This window comes from Arachis ipaensis, chromosome B5 (genome assembly GCF_059453495.1).
Source record: "Arachis ipaensis isolate K30076 ecotype BB chromosome B5, ASM5945349v1, whole genome shotgun sequence".
Taxonomy (NCBI): Eukaryota; Viridiplantae; Streptophyta; class Magnoliopsida; order Fabales; family Fabaceae; genus Arachis; species Arachis ipaensis.
Genome location: NC_142440.1, coordinates 44,126,921 through 44,142,246, shown reverse-complemented (window position 1 = coordinate 44,142,246; position 15,326 = coordinate 44,126,921). Strand labels below are relative to the sequence as shown.

The 15,326-nt window shown below is 38.4% G+C and overlaps 2 non-coding genes across 2 annotated transcripts; both read right to left on the bottom strand.

Annotated features, from left to right (window-relative positions):
- Nucleotides 1–2,835: 2,835 nt before the first annotated feature.
- LOC148564016 (small nucleolar RNA R71) lies at nucleotides 2,836–2,943 on the bottom strand. The gene has a single exon (XR_015884652.1). It is a non-coding gene; the product is annotated as a small nucleolar RNA R71 (small nucleolar RNA).
- A 5,985-nt stretch (nucleotides 2,944–8,928) lies between these two features.
- LOC148564015 (small nucleolar RNA R71) lies at nucleotides 8,929–9,036 on the bottom strand. The gene has a single exon (XR_015884096.1). It is a non-coding gene; the product is annotated as a small nucleolar RNA R71 (small nucleolar RNA).
- Between the last annotated feature and the right edge of the window lie 6,290 nt (nucleotides 9,037–15,326).

Below are 15,326 nucleotides of genomic sequence, written 5' to 3'. Positions count from 1 at the left end.
AGAACCTTCGTGGTATAAGCTAGAATTATTGGCGGCCATTCCTGAGATCCGAAAAGTCTAAACCTTGTCTGTGGTATTCCGAGTAGGATCTGGAAAGGGATGACTGTGACGAGCTTCAAACTCGCGATTGTTGGGCGTAGTGACAGACGCAAAAGGATCAATGGATCCTATTCCAACATGATTGAGAACCGACAGATGATTAGTCGTGCGGTGACAGCGCATTTGGAACATTTTCACTGAGAGGAGGAACAAAGCATCTTCATACGCTTCTCTGAAATTCTCACCAATGAATTACATAAGTATCTCTATCCTATTTTATGTTTTATTCATCTTTTAATTATCAATCCTCCATAACCATTTGAATCCGCCTGACTGAGATTTACAAGATGACCATAGCTTGCTTCAACCCGACAATCTCCGTGGGATCGACCCTTACTCACGTAAGGTTTATTACTTGGACGACCCAGTGCACTTGCTGGTTAGTTGTGCGGAGTTGTGATAAAGAGTTGAGATTACAATTGTGCGTACCAAGATGTTGGCGCCATTGATGATCGCAATTTCGTGCACCAGGTTTTTGGGGCCGTTGCCGGGGATTGTTCGAGTTTGGACAACTGACGGTTCATCTTGTTGCTTAGATTAGGTAATTTTACTTTTTATTTTCAAAAATTTTTTTTTAAAATACAAAAAAAAAAGTTTTTCTATTTTGTTCTTTAGAGTTTTTAAGAATGAATTCTAGAGCTTCATGATGATTTGTTGAAGTCTGGCTGGTTGTGAAGCCATGTCTAATCTTATTGGACCGAGGTTTCAACTTATCATCACAAGAGCTTGATGATTTCTATCAATCTTGCTGTTGAAAGCAATGATCTGCTAAAGCTTGGCTGGCCATTGGCCATGTCTAGTGTTTTGGAATGAAGCTTTCACTGAAAGCTTGGCTGGCTAGTAAGCCATGTCTAATTCTTGGACCGGAGTCTTAGACTTACATTGCAATGACTCCTGGAATTCTTATTAAAAGTTTTGAATCCCTTTATTTTCTTTTCCACTCAATTTTCGAAAAATCACAAAAAATTTATAAAACCATAAAAATCAAAAAATATTTTATGTTTCTTGTTTGAGTCTAGTATCAATTTTTATGTTTGGTGTCAATTGCATGTCTTTATTCTTCTTGCATTTTTTTGAAAATTACATGCATTATGTTCTTCATTGATCTTCAAGTTGTTCTTGATGATTCCATAGCTCTGATCTTTAATTTCTCTTATTTTGTATCTTTTGTTGTTTTTCATATGCATTTTCAATTTGTTATGGCCCTTAATATACAAACTTCTAAGTTTGGTGTCTTGCATGCATTGTTTATTTAATCTTAGTTGCATCCTTTTTATTATTGTGTCTCATCATAAAAAAAAATTCAAAAAATTTTAAAATTGTGTCTTTTCAAGTCAATAACATAGAGAATTGAAGATTCAGAACATTCAGCAGAGGAATTACACAGAAAAAGCTGGGCGTTCAAAACGCCCAGTGAAGAAGGAAAACTGGCATTTAAACGCCAGCCAGGGTACCTGGCTGGGCGTTAAACGCACAAAGAGGTAGCATTTTGGGCGTTAAACGCCAGAATGGATGCCATTCTGGGTGTTTAACGCTAGGAGGACACTAGAGGGAAGATTTTGTTTTTAATTCAAATCTTTTTCAAATATTCATAATTTTTCAAAATCAATTTCTTTCCATTTTTTTATTTATTATTATTTTCAAAAATCCTTGCTACAATTAATAATTTAATTCAAAATTTTCAAGTTATTACTTGCCTATTAAGAAAGGATCAAAAGTTTTAATTATAGGATCATATCTTCTAATTTCTTGTTGGTCAAATAATCAACTTTAATTTTAAAACTTTCTCTTTTAAATTTGATTCTCAATCATATTTTCTCAATCATATCTTTTCAATCACATCTTTTTTCAAAATTAAGTTTCAATCATATCTTTTTTATTTCTAATTTCAAAATCTTTTTCAAAAATCACTTAATTTCTTTTCCAATCTTAGTTTTCGAAAATCAATTACCAAATCTTCAAAATTTCTTTTAATTATTTCAAAATCTTTTACTTTAATTTCAAAAATTCTTCTCCTCTTCTTTTAAGGACTAACACTCCTCCTCAATATGCAATTCGAACTCTATCTCCCTTGATAAGTTCGAATTCTCTCTTCTCTACCTCCTCCTTCTATTCTTCTTTTCCTCTGACACCTTAAGGAATCTCTATACTGTGACATAGAGGATTCCATATTTTCTTCTCCTCTCTTCTCATATGAGCAGGAGCAAGAACAAAGGCATTCTTGTTGAAGCTGATCCTGAACCTGAAAGGACCTTAAAGAGAAAGCTAAGAGAAGCCAAAGTACAACTCTCTATAGAGGACCTAACAGAACTTTTCAAACAAGAAGAAGACATGGCAGCCGAAAATAACAACAATGCCAACAATGCAAGGAAGGTGCTTGGTGACTTTACTGCACCTACTCCCGACTTTTATGGGAGAAGCATCTCAATCCCTTCCATTGGAGCAAACAACATTGAGCTTAAGCCTCAATTAGTTTCTCTGATGCAACAAAATTGTAAGTTTCATGGACTTCCATTGGAAGATCCTTATCAGTTCTTAGCTGAATTCTTGCAAATCTGTGACACTGTCAAGACCAATGGGGTTGATCCCGAGGTCTATAGACTTATGCTTTTTCCCTTTGCTGTAAGAGACAGAGCTAGAACATGGTTGGATTCATAACCTAAAGAAAGCCTAAACTCTTGGGAAAAGCTAGTTAATGCCTTCTTGGCAAAGTTCTTTCCACCTCAAAAATTGAGCAAGCTTAGAGTGGAAGTCCAAACCTTCAGACAGAAGGAAGGTGAATCCCTCTATGAAGCTTGGGAAAGATACAAGCAATTGATCAGAAGGTGTCCTTCTGACATGCTTTCAGAATGGAGCATCATAGGTATCTTCTATGATGGTCTATCTGAACTGTCCAAGATGTCATTGGACAGCTCTGCTGGAGGATCTCTTCATCTGAAGAAGACGCCTGAAGAAGCTCAAGAACTCATTGAAATGGTTGCAAATAACCAATTCATGTACACCTCTGAAAAGAATCCTGTGAATAATGGGACAAATCAGAAGAAAGGAGTTCTTGAGATTGATACTTTGAATGCCATACTGGCTCAGAACAAAATATTGACTCAGCAAGTCAATATGATTTCTCAGAGTCTGTCTGGAATGCAAGCAGCACCAGGCAGTACTAAGGAGGCTTCCTCTGAAGAAGAAGCTTATGATCCTGAGAACCCAGCAATGGAAGAGGTGAATTACATGGGAAAACCCTATGAAAACACCTATAATCCTTCATGGAGAAACCATCCAAACCTCTCATGGAAGGACCAATAGAGGCCTCAACAAGGTTTCAACAAAAATAATGGTGGAAGAAATAGGTTTAGCAATAGCAAGCCTTTTCCATCATCTTCTCAGCAACAGACAGAGAATTCTAAGAGCCATTCTAACTTAGCAACCATTGTCTCTGATCTAATCAAAACCACTCAAAGTTTCATGACTAAAACAAGGTCCTCTATTAGAAATTTGGAGGCACAAGTGGGTCAGATGAGCAAGAAAGTTACTGAACTCCCTCCCAGTACTCTTCCAAGCAATACAGAAGAGAATCCAAAAGGAGAGTGCAAGGCCATCACCATAACCCACACGTCCGAACCTAGAAAGGAGGAAGAGGCAGTGATCTTCACTGAGGAAGACCTCAATGGACGTCCACTGGCCTCCATGGAGTTCCCTAATGAGGAACCATGGGAATCTGAGGCTCATATAGAGACCATTGAGATTCCATTGAATTTACTTCTACCATTCATGAGCTCTGATGAGTATTCTTCCTCTGAAGAGGATGAAGATATTACTGAAGAATAAGTTGCTAAGTACCTTGGAGCAATCATGAAGCTAAATGCCAAGTTATTTGGTAATAAGACTTGGGAAGATGAACCCCCATTCCTCATTAAAGAACTGGATGACTTGACTAGGCAGAAATTACCTCTAAAGAGACAAGATACTGGAAAGTTCTCAATACCTTGTACCATAGGCACCATGACCTTTGAAAAGGCTCTGTGTGACCTAGGGTCAAGCATAAACCTCATGCCTCTCTCTGTAATGGAGAAAATAGGAATTTTTGAGGTTCAAGCTGCAAGAATCTCATTAGAGATGGCATATAATTCAAGGAAACAAGCTTATGGACTTGTAGAGGATGTCTTGGTAAAGGTTGAAGACCATTACATCCCTGCTGATTTCATAATCCTAGAGACTGGGAAGTGTATGGATGAATCCATCATCCTTGGCAAACCCTTCCTAGCCACAGCAAAAGCTGTGATTGATGTTGACAGAGGAGAATTGGTCCTTCAAGTGAATGAGGACTCCCTTGTATTTAAATCTCAAGGATCTCCCTCTGTAATCATGGAGAAGAAGCATGAAAAGCTTCTCTCAATGCAGAGTCAAACAGAGCCCCCACATTCAAACTCTAAGTTTGGTGTTGGGAGGCCATGCTCTGAGTATCTGTGAGGCTCCATAAGAGCCCACTGTCAAGCTATTGACATTAAAGAAGTGCTTGTTGGGAGGCAACCCAATTTTTACTTATCTATGTTAAATTTCTTTTTTCCATTGTTATTTTATGTTTTCTATAGGTTGATATTCATGGGAAGTCACAAAAATAATGGAAAAAGCAAAAATAAATTAAAAAACAGAATGAAAAATAGCACACCCCGGAGGAGAAGGCTACTGGCGTTTAAATGCCAGTTAGGGCAGCAGAATGGGCGTTAAACGCCCAGTCTGGCACCTGATGAGCGGATAATTTATACGCTTTTTGGCATTATTTTTAGTATATTTTTAGTAGAATCTAGTTACTTTTAGGGATGTTTTTATTATTTTTTATGTTAAATTCACATTTCTGGACTTCACTATGAGTTTGTGTATTTTTCTGTGATTTCAGGTATTTTCTGGCTGAAATTGAGGGACTTGAGCAAAAATCAGATTCAGAGGTTGAAGAAGGACTGCTGATGCTGTTGGATTCTGACCTCCCTACACTCAAAGTGGATTTTCTGGAGCTACAAAACTCAAAATGGCGCGCTTCCAATTGCGTTGGAAAGTAGACATCCAGGGCTTTCCAGCAATATATAATAGTTTATACTTTGGCCGAGTTTAGACGACGTAAAAGGGCGTTGAACGCCAGTTCTACGCGGCAGTCTAGAGTTAAACGCCAGAAACACGTTACGAACCAGAGTTGAACGCCAGAAACACGTTACAACCTGGTGTTCAACTCCAGAAAGAGCCTCTGCACGTGTAACATTCAAGCTCAGCCCAAGCACACACCAAGTGGGCCCCGGAAGTGGATTTATGCATCAATTACTTACTTCTGTAAACCCTAGTAACTAGTTTAGTATAAAGAGGACTTTTTACTATTGCATTAGACATCTTGGGACGTCTAGTTCTTAGATCATGGAGGCTGGCCATTCGGCCATGCCTGAACCTTTCACTTATGTATTTTTAACGGTAGAGTTTCTACACTCCATAGATTAAGGTATGGAGCTCTGCTGTTCCTCATGAATTAATGCAAAGTATTACTATTTTTCTATTCAATTCAACTTATTCCACTTCTAAGATATTCATTCGCACTTCAACATGAATGTGATGAATGTGACAATCATCATCATTCCCCCCCGAACGCGTGCCTGACAACCACTTCCATTCCACCTTACATTGGATGATTATCTCTTGGATCTCTTAATCAAAATCTTCGTGGTATAAGCTAGATTGATGGCGGCATTCATGAGAATCCGAAAAGTCTAAACCTTGTCTGTGGTATTCCGAGTAGGATTCTGGGATTGAATGACTGTGACGAACTGCAAACTCGCGAGTGCTGGGCGTAGTGACAGACGCAAAAGGAGGGTGAATCCTATTCCAGTATGATCGAGAACCTCAGATGATTAGCGGTGCCATGACAGAGCATTTGAACCATTTTCACAAGAGGATGGGATGCAGCCATTGACCACGGTGATGCCTCCAGATGATTAGCCATGCAGTGACAGCGCATCGGACCATTTTCACAGAGAGGACGAAAAGTAGCCATTGACAATGGTGATGTCCTTACATAAAGCCAGCCATGGAAAGGAGTAAGATTGATTGGATGAAGACAGCAGGAAAGCAGAAGTTCAGAGGAACGAACGCATCTCCATACACTTATCTGAAATTCTCACCAATGATATACATAAGTATTTATATCTTTATTTTCTGTCTATTTATTATTTATTTTCGAAAACTCCATAATCAATTATTATCCGCCTGACTGAGATTTACAAGATGACGATAGCTTGCTTCATACCAACAATCTCCGTGGGATCGACCCTTACTCACGTAAGGTTTTATTACTTGGACGACACAGTGCACTTGCTGGTTAGTTGTATCGAAGTTGTGAATGAAAAACGATTTATTAAGACGTGCGTACAGAGTTTTTGGCGCCGTTGCCTAAGATCACAATTTCGTGCACCAAGTTTTCGGCGCCGTTGCCGGGGATTGTTCGAGTTTGGACAACTGACGGTTCATCGTGTTGCTCAGATTGGGTAATTTTCTGCTTATTTTATTTTCAAAAAGTTTTCAAAAAAAAATTTTCAAAAATCTTTCAAAATTTTTCCCTTTGTTTTCAAGAATATATTTTTCTTCAGAATTTTTAAGAATGAATTCTAGAGTTTCAGGAAGCATGTAGAATCCTGGCTGGCTGTAAAGCCATGTCCAAATTCCTTTGGACTGAGGATTCAACTAATCACTTCAATGCATGTAATAGCATACTAAAGCTTGGCTGGCTATTAAGCCATGTCTAACCCTCAGATTGGAGCTTTAGAATAAGAGTGCAAGATTCCTGGAATTCATATTAAAAATTTTGGAATCCTTATTTTTCTTTTTCACACTAATTTTCGAAAAATATAAAATAAAGATACAAAAAATTCACAAAATCATAAAAAAATCAAAAATATTTTGTGTTTGTTGTTTGAGTCTTGATTCAATTTCAAGTTTGGTGTCAATTGCATACTCATCTTGCATTTTTCGAAAATTGCATTCATGCATTGCATTCATCATGATCTTCAAGTTGTTCTTGATAAACCTTCTTGATTGATCTTCATATTTTATTGTTTTGTGTCTTTTCTTGTTTTTCATGTGCATTTTTGCATTCATAGTGTCTGAACATGAAAGATTTCTAAGTTTGGTGTCTTGCATGTTTTCTTTGCATATAAAAATTTTCAAAAATAAGTTCTTGGTGTTCATCTTGATCTTCAAAGTGTTCTTGGTGTTCATCTTGACATTCATAGCATTCTTGCATGCATTCATCATTTTGATCTAAAAATTTTCATGCATTGAGTCTTTTTCATGTTTATCTCTTTCATCATTAAAAATTCAAAAATAAAAAAAATATCTTTCCTTTTTTCTCTCATAAATTTCGAAAATTTGGATTGACTTTTTTAAAAATTTTTAAAAATTCAATTGTTTCTTATGAGTCAAATCAAATTTTCAATTTAAAAATCTTATCTTTTCCAAAATCTTTTTCAAAAATCAAATCTTTTTCATTTTTCTTATTTATTTTTGAAAATTTTAAAAATATTTTTCAAAAATATTTTTCTTAATTTTATCTCATAATTTTCGAAAATATCATCAACAATTAATGTTTTGATTCAAAAATTTCAAGTTTGTTACTTACTTGTTAAGAAAGATTCAAACTTTAAGTTCTAGAATCATATCTTGTGATTTCTTGTGAATCAAGTCATTAATTGTGATTTTAAAAATCAAATCTTTTTCAAAACTAATTTCAATCATATCTTTTCAAAAATATCTTTTTATCTTATCTTTTTCAAAATCATATCTTTTTCAAAAATTTGATTTTAAAATATCTTTTCTAACTTCTTATCTTCTTATCTTTTCAAAATTGATTTTCAAATTTGTGTCAACTAACTAACTAACTTTTTGTTTGTTTCTTATCTTTTTCAAAACTACCTAACTAACCCTCTCTCTCTAATTTTCGAAAATATCTCCCTCTTTTTCAAAAATTCTTTTTAATTAACTAATTGTTTCAAAATTCAATTTTAATTTATTTCTTCTTTTAATTTTCGAAAATCACTAACCATTTTTCAAAAATAATTTTCGAAAATTCTCTTTCTCTCTCATCTCCTTCTATTTATTTATTCATCTACTAACACTTCTCTTCATCTCACATCTCTGCTCTCCTCACCCTTGTGTTTCTTTCCTTACATTACATTATTTTCTTCTTCTTTTCTTCTACTCACACAGGGACCTCTATACTGTGGTAAAAAGGATCCTTATTATTATTTTCCTGTTCCTTCCTTTTTCATATGAGCAGGAGCAAGGACAAAAATATTCTTGTTGAAGCAGATCCAGAACCTGAAAGGACTCTGAGGAGGAAACTAAGAGAAGCTAAATTACAACAATCTAGCAAGCACCTTTCAGAAATTTTTGAACAGGAAGAGGAGATGGCAGCCGAAAATAATAATAATGCAAGGAGGATGCTTGGTGACTTTACTGCACCTAATTCCAATTTACATGGAAGAAGCATCTCCATTCCTGCCATTGGAGCAAACAATTTTGAGCTGAAACCTCAATTAGTTTCTCTGATGCAGCAGAACTGCAAGTTTCATGGACTTCCATCTGAAGATCCTTTTCAGTTCTTAACTGAATTCTTGCAGATATATGATACTGTTAAGACTAATGAAGTAAATCCTGAAGTCTACAGGCTCATGCTTTTCCCTTTTGCTGTAAGAGACAGAGCTAGAATCTGGTTGGACTCTCAACCCAAAGATAGCCTGAACTCTTGGGATGGTCACGGCTTTCTTAGCCAAGTTCTTTCCTCCTCAAAAGCTTAGTAAGCTTAGAGTGGATGTTCAAACCTTCAGACAGAAAGAAGGTGAATCCCTCTATGAAGCTTGGGAGAGATACAAGCAACTGACCAAAAAGTGTCCTTCTGACATGCTTTCAGAATGGACCATCCTGGATATATTCTATTATGGTCTGTCTAAATTAGCTAAGATGTCATTGGATACTTCTGCAGGTGGATCCATTCACCTAAAGAAAACGCCTGCAGAAGCTCAAGAACTCATTGACATGGTTGCTAACAACCAGTTTATGTACACTTCTGAGAGGAATCCTGTGAGTAATGGGACGCCTCAAAAGAAGGGAGTTCTTCAAATTGATACTCTGAATGCCATATTAGCTCAGAATAAAATATTGACTCAGCAAGTCAATATGATTTCTCAGAGTCTGAATGGAATACAAGCTGCATCCAACAGTACTCAAGAGGCATCTTCTGAAGAAGAGGCCTATGATCCTGAAAACCCTGCAATAGCAGAGGTGAATTACATGGGTGAACCATATGGAAACACCTATAATCCCTCATGGAGAAATCACCCAAATCTCTCATGGAAGGATCAAAAGCCTCAACAAGGCTTTAATAATGGTGGAAGAAACAGGTTTAACAATAGTAAACCTTTTCCATCATCCACTCAGCAACAGACAGAGAACTCTGAACAAAATACCTCTAATTTAGCAAACTTAGTCTCTGATCTATCTAAGGCCACTGTAAGTTTCATGAATGAAACAAGGTCCTCCATTAGAAATTTGGAGGCACAAGTGGGCCAGTTGAGTAAGAAGATCACTGAAATCCCTCCTAGTACTCTCCCAAGTAATACAGAAGAAAATCCAAAAGGAGAGTGCAAGGCCATTGATATAACCATCTTGGCCGAATCCAAGGAAGAAGGGGAGGACGTGAATCCCAAGGAGGAAGACCTCCTGGGACGTCCAGTGATCAATAAGGAGTTTCCCTTTGAGGAACCAAAGGAATCTGAGGCTCAACTAGAGACCATAGAGATTCCATTAAACCTCCTTATGCCATTCATGAGCTCTGATGAGTATTCCTCTTCTGAAGAGAATGAGGATGTTACTAAGGAGCAAGTTACCAAGTACCTTGGTGCAATCATGAAGTTGAATGCCAAATTATTTGGTATTGAGACTTGGGAAGATGAACCTCCCTTGTTCACCAATGAATTAAGTGATTTGTATCAACTGACATTGCCTCAGAAGAAACAGGATCCTGGAAAGTTCCTAATACCTTGTACCATAGGCACCATGATCTTTGAAAAGGCTCTGTGTGACCTTGGTTCAGGGATAAACCTCATGCCCCTCTCTGTAATAGAGAAATTGGGAATCTTTGGGGTGTAAGCTGCTAAAATCTCATTAGAGATGGCAGACAATTCAAGAAAACAGGCTTATGGACAAGTAGAGGACGTGTTAGTAAAGGTTGAAGGCCTTTACATCCCTGCTGATTTCATAGTCCTAGATACTGGGAAGGATGAGGATGAATCCATCATCCTTGGAAGACCCTTCCTAGCCACAGCAAGAGCTGTGATTGATGTTGACAGAGGCGAACTAGTCCTTCAATTGAATGAGGACTCCCTTGTGTTTAAAACTCAAGGTCATCCTTCTGTAAACATGGAAAAGAGGCACAGTAAGCTTCTCTCAAAACAGAGTCAACCAGAGCCCCCACAGTCAAACTCTAAGTTTGGTGTTGGGAGGCCACAACCAAACTCTAAGCTTGGTGTTGAACTCCCATATCCAAACTCTAAGTTTGGTGTTGGGGAGTCTCAACAATGCTCTGAACATCTGTAAGGCTCCATGAGAGCCCACTGTCAAGCTATTGACATTAAAGAAGCGCTTGTTGGGAGGCAACCCAATTTTTATTTATCTAATTTTATTTTTATTGTTATTTCATGTTTTATTAGGTTCATGATCATGTGGAGTCACAAAATAAATATAAAAATTGAAAATGGAATCAAAAACAGCAGAAAAAAAATCACACCCTGGAGGAGGATCTTACTGGCGTTTAAACGCCAGTAAGGAGCATCTGGCTGGCGTTCAACGCCATAACAGAGCATGGATCTGGCGTTGAACGCCAGAAACAAGCAGCATCCTGGCGTCCAGACGCCAGAAATGCACAGTGAAGAAGATATGGCGCTGAACGCCAGAAACAAGCATCTGGGCGTTGAACGCCCAGAACAAGCATCAATTCGGCGTTTAAACGCCAGAATTGCATGCAAAGGCATTTTACATGCCTAATGGGTGCAGGGATGCAAATCCTTGACACCTCAGGATCTGTGGACCCCACAGGATCAACTCAGCATCTGTGGACCCCACAGGATCCCCACCTACCTCCACTCACTCTCTTCCCTCTTCTCAATGTCATCCTCTCTTCCCAATAAACACTTTTCCCCAAAACTCTTCATCAATCACCTCAATCTCTCTTCCCTATCACCACTTCACCACTCACATCATCCACTCTTCCCCATAAACCTACCTCATAGACTCCGCCTAACTTCAAAATTCAAAATCAATTTCCCACCCAAAACCCACCCTTATGGCCGAACCTTACCCCCCCTCCCTTCCCTATATATAGCCCTCCATTCTTCCTCATTTTCCCACCACACAACCCTCTCTTCTCTTCTTGGCCGAATACACCTTTCCTTCCTCTCCTCCATATTTTCTTCTTCTTCATCATCTATTCTTTCTTCTCTTGCTCGAGGGCGAGCAAAATTCTAAGTTTGGTGTGGTAAAAGCATAAACTTTTTGTTTTTCCATTACCATTGATGGCACCCAAGACCGGAGAATCCTCTAGAAAAGGGAAAGGGAAGATAAAAGCTTCCACCTCCGAGTCATGGGAGATGAAAAGATTCATCTCCAAAGCTCATCAAGACCACTTCTATGATGTTGTGGCCAAGAAGAAGGTGATCCCCGAGGTCCCTTTCAAACTCAAGAGAAATGAGTATCCGGAGATCCGACATGAGATCCATAGAAGAGGTTGGAAAGTTCTAACAAACCCCATCCAACAAGTCAGAACTCTAATGGTTCAAGAGTTCTATGCTAATGCATGGATCACAAGGAACAATGATCAAAGTAAGAACCCGAACCCAAAGAATTATCTCACCATGGTTCGGGGGAATTACTTAGATTTTAGTCCGAAAAATGTAAGGTTGGCGTTCAACTTGCCAATGATGGAAGAGAACGCACGCCCCAACACAAAGAGAGTCAACTTTGATCAAAGGTTGGACCAAGTCCTCATGGACATATGTGTGGAAGGAGCTCAATGGAAGATTGACTCAAAAGGCAAACCGGTTCAACTGAGAAGACTGGACCTTAAGCCTGTAGCTAGAGGATGGTTGGAGTTCATTCAACGCTCAATCATTCCCACTAGCAACCGGTCTGAAGTTACTATAGACCGGGCCATCATGATCCATAGCATCATGATTGGAGAAGAGGTGAAGGTTCATGAGATTATACCTCAAGAACTCTACAAGGTGGCTGACAAGTCCTCCACTATGGCAAGGTTAGCTTTTCCTCACCTCATTTGCTATCTATGCAATTCGGCTGGGATTGACATAGAAGGAGACATTCCCATTGAGGAAGAGAAGCCCATCACTAAGAAAAGGATGGAGCAAACAAGAGAGCCCATTCATGGAGCTCAAGAGACGCATGAAGCTCATCACCATGAGATCCCGGAGATGCCTCAAATGCATTTTCCTCCACAAAACTATTGGGAGCAAATCAACACCTTCCTAGGAGAATTAAGTTCCAACATGGGACAATTAAGGGTGGAACATCAAGAGCACTCCATCATCCTTCATGAAATTAGAGAAGATCAAAAAGCAATGAGGGAGGAGCAACAAAGACAAGGAAGAGACATAGAAGAGCTCAAGGACATCATTGGTTCCTCAAGAAAGAAACGCCACCATCACTAAGGTGGATTCATTCCTTGTTCTTACATTTCTCTATTTTTCGTTTTCTTTATGTTAAGTGCTTATCCATGTTTATGTCTTATTACATGATCATTAGTCTTTAGTAACTTTGTCTTAAAGTTATGAATGTCCTATGAATCCATCACCTCTCTTAAATGAAAACTGTTTTAATTCAAAAGAACAAGAAGTACATGTGTTTCGAATTTATCCTTGAACTTAGTTTAATTATATTGATGTGGTGACAATGCTTCTTGTTTTCTGAATGAATGCCTGAATAGTGCATATGTCTTTTGAAGTTGTTGTTTTAGAATGTTAAATATGTTGGCTCTTGAAAGAATGATGACAAGGAGACATGTTATTTGATAATCTGAAAAATCATAAAAATGATTCTTGAAGCAAGAAAAAGCAGCAAAGAACAAAGCTTGCAGAAAAAAAAATAGCAAAAAAAATAGAAAAAAGAGAGAAAAAGCAAGCAGAAAAAGCCAAAAGCTCTTAAAACCAAGAGTCAAGAGCAAAAAGCCAATAACCCTTAAAACCAAAAGGCAAGGGTAAATAAAAAAGATCCCAAGGCTTTGAGCATCAGTGGATAGGAGGGCCTAAAGGAATAAAATCCTGGCCTAAGCGGCTAAACCAAGCTGTCCCTAACCATGTGCTTGTGGCGTGAAGGTGTCAAGTGAAAACTTGAGACTGAGCGGTTAAAGTCAAAGTCCAAAGCAAAAGAAGAGTGTGCTTAAGAACCCTGGACACCTCTAATTGGGGACTTTAGCAAAGCTGAGCCACAATCTGAAAAGGTTCACCCAATTATGTGTCTGTGGCATTTATGTATCCGGTGGTAATACTGGAAAACAAAGTGCTTAGGGCCACGGCCAAGACTCATAAATTAGCTGTGTTCAAGAATCAACATACTGAACTAGGAGAATCAATAACACTATCTTAACTCTGAGTTCTTATAGATGCCAATCATTCTGAACCTCAATGGATAAAGTGAGATGCCAAAACTATTCAAGAGGCAGAAAGCTACAAGTCCCGCTATGTTTCATTGATAGTTTGGAATTTATAGTATATTCTCTTCTTTTTATCCTATTTGATTTTCAGTTGCTTGGGGACAAGCAACAATTTAAGTTTGGTGTTGTGATGAGCGGATAATTTATACGCTTTTTGGCATTGTTTTTAGTATGTTTTTAGTAGAATCTAGTTACTTTTAGGGATGTTTTTATTAGTTTTTATGTTAAATTCACATTTTTGGACTTTACTATGAGTTTGTGTATTTTTCTATGATTTCAGGTATTTTTTGGCTGAAATTGAGGGACTTGAGCAAAAATCAGATTCAGAGGTTGAAGAAGGACTACTGATGCAGTTGGATTCTGACCTCCCTGCACTCAAAGTGGATTTTCTGGAGCTATAGAAGTCAAAATGGCACGCTTCCAATTGCGTTGGAAAGTAGACATCCAGGGCTTTCCAGCAATATATAATAGTTTATACCTTGGCCGAGTTTAGATGACGTAAAAGGGCGTTGAACGCCAGTTCTACGCTGCAGTCTGGAGTTAAACGCCAGAAACACGTTACGAACCAGAGTTGAACGCCAAAAACATGTTACAACCTGGCGTTCAACTCCAGAAAGAGCCTCTGCACGTGTAACATTCATGCTCAGCCCAAGCACACACCAAGTGGGCCCCGAAAGTGGATTTATGCATCAATTACTTACTTCTGTAAACCCTAGTAACTAGTTTAGTATAAATAGGACTTTTTACTATTGTATTAGACATCTTGAGACGTCTAGTTCTTAGATCATGGGGGCTGGCCATTCGGCCATGCCTGAACCTTTCACTTATGTATTTTTAATGGTAGAGTTTCTACACTCCATAGATTAAGGTGTGGAGCTTTGCTGTTCCTCATGAATTAATGCAAAGTATTACTGTTTTTCTATTCAATTCAACTTATTCCGCTTCTAAGATATTCATTGGCACTTCAACATGAATGTGATGAACGTGACAATCATCATCATTCCCCCACGAACGCGTGCCTGACAACCACTTCCATTCCACCTTAGATTGGATGATTATCTCTTGGATCTCTTAATCAGAATCTTCGTGGTATAAGCTAGATTGATGGCGGCATTCATGAGAATCCGGAAAGTCTAAACCTTGTCTGTGGTATTCCGAGTAGGATTCTGGGATTGAATGACTGTGACGAACTTCAAACTCGCGAGTGCTAGGCGTAGTGACAGACGCAAAAGGAGGGTGAATCCTATTCCAGTATGATCGAGAACCTCAGATGATTAGCCGTGCCGTGACAGAGCATTTGGACCATTTTCACAAGAGGATGGGATGCAGCCATTGACCACGGTGATGCCTCTAGATGATTAGCTATGCAGTGACAGTGCATCGGACCATTTTTACAGAGAGGATGAAAAGTAGCCATTGACAATGGTGATGTCCTTACATAAAGCCAGCCATGGAAAGGAGTAAAATTGATTGGATG